This window comes from Maylandia zebra, unplaced genomic scaffold (genome assembly GCF_041146795.1).
Source record: "Maylandia zebra isolate NMK-2024a unplaced genomic scaffold, Mzebra_GT3a scaffold06, whole genome shotgun sequence".
NCBI lineage: Eukaryota > Metazoa > Chordata > Actinopteri > Cichliformes > Cichlidae > Maylandia > Maylandia zebra.
Genome location: NW_027490036.1, coordinates 34,128 through 40,621, shown reverse-complemented (window position 1 = coordinate 40,621; position 6,494 = coordinate 34,128).

Sequence of the window (6,494 nt, the reverse complement as noted above, 5' to 3'; positions counted from 1 at the left end):
GTCACTTGCAGGTGAAGAGCAGACCTGGATCAATTTTCCACATGCAGCAGTCGGAAGAAAATTATAGGTTAACACCATTAGAAACACTCAAGCCAAGTTTTGGCTGAATTGTTTTACAGCTTAACTTCCATGTGTTTGTCACCCTGAGAACACAAGCTCCAAAATCTCTCCCTGAAGACCAGAAATGCAGTTCCAGAACAACGAGATGGATCTCAAGAGCTCACAGCAGCATCCTGAGCAGTGAAGAAAAGGTCCAGCAGCAGCAGCTGTGCAAGACAGCGACAGCAAGGAGGAAAATGGCACCATCATGACTGGATGGATGGATGGATGCGCATTTCCAACGAGCTGCAACTTCACTGTGTGTGAATGGACCTTTGAAAAGACTGCCTGAGTTGGACATTTGTCACTTTCAGCGCAAAAATGGCAAAATGAGAGTGTTAAAGACACAGGACAAAGCTGAAAGACAACTGACTCTCACTGGACTGCTGCAAGGGGGGGAGATGAGACCACAGTGGAAGGAGCAGGGAGGACATGGAGGTTTTAGTGTTTTAGTGTGGGAATGAAATTTGGGTTTAGGAAACTGGGAAGAAAAACGACTGCCTTACATGGAGAATTGAAAAGTGTCTGGAGCACCGCAAAGAGGAGAGGTACACAAAAATTACACAAACAGAAAATGCATTAATCGTACTAACACAAACACACACATGCAATGAAGCTCATGAAGATCAAACAGTGTTACCATCATCTTGTCCGGTTCACTTAGTGGGTTAAGAAGTGATGCACAGACTAGTGAACTAGTATTATTTTTGGGGAAGGATGATTGAATCATTGCAGGGCTGAACAGAATGCTGCAGGGGGTCAGATGAGTGGGGACTAATAGATTATTGAGTTTCTTGTTCCTGATGTGTGGGGGAGGTCTTATCATGATGCACATCTGGGTACATGGAAGAAACTCATCATCTAATAGAATATTGCTGTTGTGTGAGGTGTGACTGGTGGATGAAAGTTTTGGAGATTTACTGATGCATTTTCTTTTGGTACCACTTTGAACCTGACAATTAGTTGTGTTTTGATCTATCATTGTAAGAGAGTACGCTTAGACAACTTCTAAAAGAGGCCTTGATATTTTTTGATTTTAACAGTGCACTGAGACTTTTTGTTCGGCAATTTTCTCCTTTTCAAGCAGGCCTGCAAGATCGGAATCGAAAGCGCTACACAACATGTTGATCAAGTGAGCTTCTCCAAAATTAAAATGGGCTCGGGAGAAAGCCACTTATTTGGGACAATCAGAAAACAAGTCCCTGCCAAAAAGGATTCAGAGAGGTGATCCAGTCTAAATTATTTTTTTTCTTTTTTGAAATGACGTCATTGCTGGCCGTAGAAACTTATTGCATCACGAGAGGTTCTACTGTCAGCAAATAACAAATGGGGACTGACTATGCAAGATTGCACCTCCATCCAGAGTGACAAAAGGGTGGATGTATGTATGTTTCTTTTTACAGGAGCAGAAAGGTGACAGCAACATGTTGCATGAGCTTTTGGGCCGTGCTGACTTAACCCTTTAAATGCCACTTTCTGTGTCTCTGTGAATTTACCAGCAGTGTGTTATTCATGACCTTGTGTTGTTTACAGTGCAGAGGTCACTGTGAGAAAGTGTGCATACAGATGCGTTGCGCTAACATCTATATCACTTTTTCCACAGCAAAGGGTTAATCATATGATCTAATCACATGATTCACAGCAGGACACACCACTGGCTAATGTTTTTTTTCTTACAACAGGGCCTGGAGGTGAAACTACTCCAGGGGAGAAGCCCTGGCAATTTTTAAGAGACAATGCACAACTTCATTGTGCATGTCCAAATGTGATAAGCTGACAGAGGGCAAAAGAGGGTTTTCCGGGGAAGCTTTCATTTTTAAATTGCAGAGACCGTGACATGAGGGATATGGAAGGATTGACTGAGGTGCAGATGGAGACCATAACTGGGAGAGAAGGCTTTAACAGGACCAATGAGAAGCAGGAATCATCTGCAGGACAGCAGACAAACGACAGTGGGCTGCACCACTGGGCTTCCAAAGGATTGTCACGAGGAGATTTTGAACAGCAAAGTCTTAAAATAAAATGAAAGAGTTTCGCCGTTGACGCTGAGGAAGACAACTAAGGTGTACGACGTGCTCTGCCTTAAATCTACAGCCGCGTTGGAACAGAAATCAAGGGATGAGAGAGCGTGCCAAGCTCCAAAGGTGACAGCACAGAGGGAGACCAGCGCTGGAATTATGACTCTGTAAATGGCACAGACACCAGGAGCCATGACTGTGACTGGGAATGTCCACCTAATGCTGTTTCACTCTGCCATGCAAAGTACTTTGACACTCTGGAGAAGGCCTTTCCTCTGTATCATTGTTGTTTCCATTTGCATGTGAGAGTTTAGATTGTGGGGAAGATTAAAGATGAACAAAGGGTGGTGGGAGAGCAGTGAAGTGAGGATACACAGTGTAAAACTCCTTTAAGTGAACAATAATGTTGATGTGATATAATAATAATAATAATAATAATAATAATAATAATAAATTTTATTTATGAGCGCCTTTCAAGTCACCCAAGGACACTTTACAATAGGATAAAACACTTAGTAAAACAATGGCAGACTAAGAACTGTGCCTGTGCTCTCGTGAGGCGCAGTGCGCAGTGCAAAACAGATCTGGGGAAGATATTTGTCCCTTGAAGTGTGCTTATCCCCAACATAGGCTCAAATGGCTGTTTTCAAAGTGCGATTTACACGCTCAGTTGCATTCGTTTGAGGATGGTATGCAGTTGTTAGTCTGTGTTCAGTCCCAAGAGTCAACAAAACATGCTCAAAGAGTTCACTGACGAAAGGCGTTCCCCTATCAGAAATAAGGTGGGAGGGAGAACCATGTCGGGCAAAAATGTCAGTAATGAACTTGTTCGCAGCAACTTGAGCAGTGGCTTCTCTCACAGCACTCACCTCGACCCATTTTGAGAAATAGTCCACAAAAACAAGGATATAAGCATTCCCTCTTTGTGTGCGGGGCAGTGGGCCAACATAGTCCACCCCTGCGTACTCCCATGGTCTTTGTGGCTGGATAGGGACCATAAGGCCTGCTGTTTTTCTTTGACTTGGCTTAGTGGCTTGACATGAACAACATGAGACCACATACTTTTTCACGTCAGAGTTCATGTGTGGCCAGAAGAATCTGAGACGCAAGCGTGCCAGCGTTTTTGCAATGCCCAGATGTCCGGCTGTAGGATGATCGTGGTAGTACTTGAGCAGATAACCACGGAGTGTAGTAGGAGCAAGCAGTTTAAGTTGCTTGAGTGGGTGGAGACCACATTTCGTTTTTGGGTCGAGGAAATAGAGGACACCATCATGTACAACATACTTTTCCAGATCTTGATTATCCTCCCCAGTTTGTTGGTCACTCTCCAGCTGATTGAGCAATGAGCCTGTGACTGGGTCCTCAAGCTGCAGTTGACGAACATGCAGGCGGTCTGAAACAATCACAGAAGGCAGAGCACGAAGGTCCATGCTCCCAATCACTGCAAAGGGAGGGAGAAGATCAATGGGGGCATCCACATCTGGCAGAGGATTACGTGAAAGGGCATCGGGCACCTTATTACGTTCTCCAGGTTTGTGGATAATGCTGAAGTCAAAATCTTGAATGCAAAGAGACCACCGAGCAAGCCTGCCAGAGGGATTTGGTCAAGACATCAACCACTTGAGGCTGCTGTGGTCAGTGTAGATGGTTACGTGCAAGCCTTCAACATAGGGTCGGAAATGTTCCAAGGCCCAGATCACGGCCAGACACTCCTTCTCTGGAGTTGAGTAGGGCTTTTCCAATTTGTGCATAGCACGGCTAGCAAATGCTACAGCAACGTCTTTGCCACCCTCATCTTTCTGCATTAATGCTGCTCCAAGACCAGCATCGCATGCATCAGTGGGAATGAAGAATAGACGCGAAAAATCTGGGAACCTGAGGACTGGTGCTGAGGTTATAGAATGTTTCAGAAAGTCCACAGCTGCCTGGCACTTGTCATCCCAGTAAAACTGCACGTCCTTTTTAGTGAGGGCGAAGAGTGGCTCTGCATGGCGGACGTAGTCTTGTACAAAGCGGCGATAGTAGCCAGTTAGGCCAAGGAACTGTTGCACCTGCTTTGTTGTGGTCGGCACTTTGAACTCAGTCACGGCTCTCACCTTGTCAGGGTCAGGATGAATGCCAGCCGGCGTAACCCGATAACCAAGGAAGGGTGAGCTCTGAAAGGCAGAATTGGCATTTGCTCAGCTTTAAAGAGAGGCCAGCGGGCTGAAGCTTACCAGGGACCTCTTTTAAGTCAAGCAGGTGTTGCTCAAAGGTCGGTGATGCGACAACAATGTAATCTAGATACACCACGCAGGACTTATAAATCATGTCAGCTAGAACATTGTTCATAAGCTGCTGAAAAGTCGCAGGGGCGTTACACAGGCCGAAAGGAAGGACTGAACTGAAACAGGCCACAGTGCGTGATAAAAGCAGTCTTTGGTTTAGCTTCTTCAGCAATGGGGACCTGCCAGTAACCTCGAGCGAGGTCTAGTGTTGTGAGAAACTTCCATCTCGACAGATAGTCCAGTGATTCATCCACCCACGGGAGTGGGTAAGAATCCTTCACCGTCAGCTGATTTAGGCCACGGAAGTCAACACAGAACCGTGGTTCGCGGGGGGGGGGGGGGGGGTTGTTCACAATGACCACGGGGGCTGCCCATGGTCCTGATGCAGGTTCAATGATTATGCCCCAGGGCAGCTGTGGCTACAACTGTAGCTTGCCTCCACCAGTGTGTGAATGTGTGTGTGAATGGGTGGATGACTGGATGTATAAAGCGCTTTGGGGTCCCTAGGCGGGACTAGTAAAGCGCTATATAAATACAGGCCATTTACCATTTATATCCTGAAGCATTTTTTGAACTTGCTTTTCTATGATTTGCTTTTTAGCTGGTGAGGTGCGGTATGGTATTCTCCTGACAAACATCTGTGTGTGTGTGTGTGTGTGTGTGTGTGTGTGTGTGTGTGTGTGTGTGTGTGTGTGTGTGTGTGTGTGTAGCTGTGTGTGTGTGTGTGTGTGTGTGTGTGTGTGTAGGTGTGTGTGTGTGTGTGTGTAGCTCTGTGTGTGTGTGTGTGTGTGTGTGTGTGTGTAGCTGTGTGTGTGTGTAGCTGTGTGTGTGTGTGTAGTTGTGTGTGTGTGTGTGTGTGTGTAGCTGTGTGTGTGTGTGTGTGTGTAGTTGTGTGTGTGTGTAGGTGTGTGTGTGTGTGTGTGTGTAGCTGTGTGTGTGTAGGTGTGTGTGTGTAGGTGTGTGTGTGTGTGTGTGTGTAGCTGTGTGTGTGTAGGTGTGTGTGTGTGTGTGTGTGTAGCTGTGTGTGTGTGTGTGTGTGTGTGTGTGTAGCTGTGTGTGTGTGTGTGTGTGTGTGTGTGTGTGTGTAGTTGTGTGTGTGTGTGTGTGTGTGTGTGTGTGTGTGTAGCTGTGTGTGTGTAGGTGTGTGTGTGTGTAGGTGTGTGTAGGTGTGTGTGTGTGTGTAGGTGTGTGTGTGTGTGTGTGTGTGTGTAGCTGTGTGTGTGTGTGTGTGTGTGTGTGTGTGTGTACAGGTGTGTGTGTGCACATTTACAGCAGAAATAACACAGAGAAAACAAACCAAAGCGAGGCAGCCCCGGGGTGTAGAGCCTTAACGCACAAACAGTAACACTATTAACATTTCCAAAATGGTTCCTGTGTGTGCGTCTTGTCTTCAGCTGTTTTGTTCTTGCTAAATTTGTTAACGTCTTTTTTCTTCAAAAATGTCTCTGCTCTTCTGGTTTATGACCTCCAATCGCTACTAAATATCAGAGCCACTGTTGAAGAGCAATCCCGACTGGCCCCAGGATGTGAGGATTTTCGCATTCCACCTGTGTTAGAGACTGTACCACTGTTCCTCCTCCGTGATTCGCCCTGCCATCCCTTACAGGAAGAAATGCCACAGAAGTGCAAGGGAAACAGGGCGGTTTGTCCCTCCAGACTGTAACAATCTCGACTCGCCTCGGACTACCAGCCGGGGTGGAGGCTTAGCCACTGTTTATTAACACAGTTTCAACTGTCAGCAGCTAACAGCTGATGCTTATGCTAGCTTTGAACTGCAGTTGTTTGAAATCCAGCTGTACCCCGCCACCGAAATACAGTAAGAATTTTATCCAAGAGTCCTTTGAATTCCTGGCAGGAATTATGCCATGAACAATTAAATGAACAATCCCCTACAGTTAAAAAAAAATGGTATGACATTCTTTTAATTGTAGGGGATTTTAACATTCCCAGTTGCTGCTTAAGTACACAGCTGCCTAATGACTTCTTAAATCTTAAAAAACATAACCTGGATCCAGCAGTTTAATCCAAATCCAGACCAGTTTCTAAATTGCCTTTTTTTCTAAAGTCCTTGAGAAAGTTGTCCTTCTTCAGCTCCAGACTTTTCTAGATA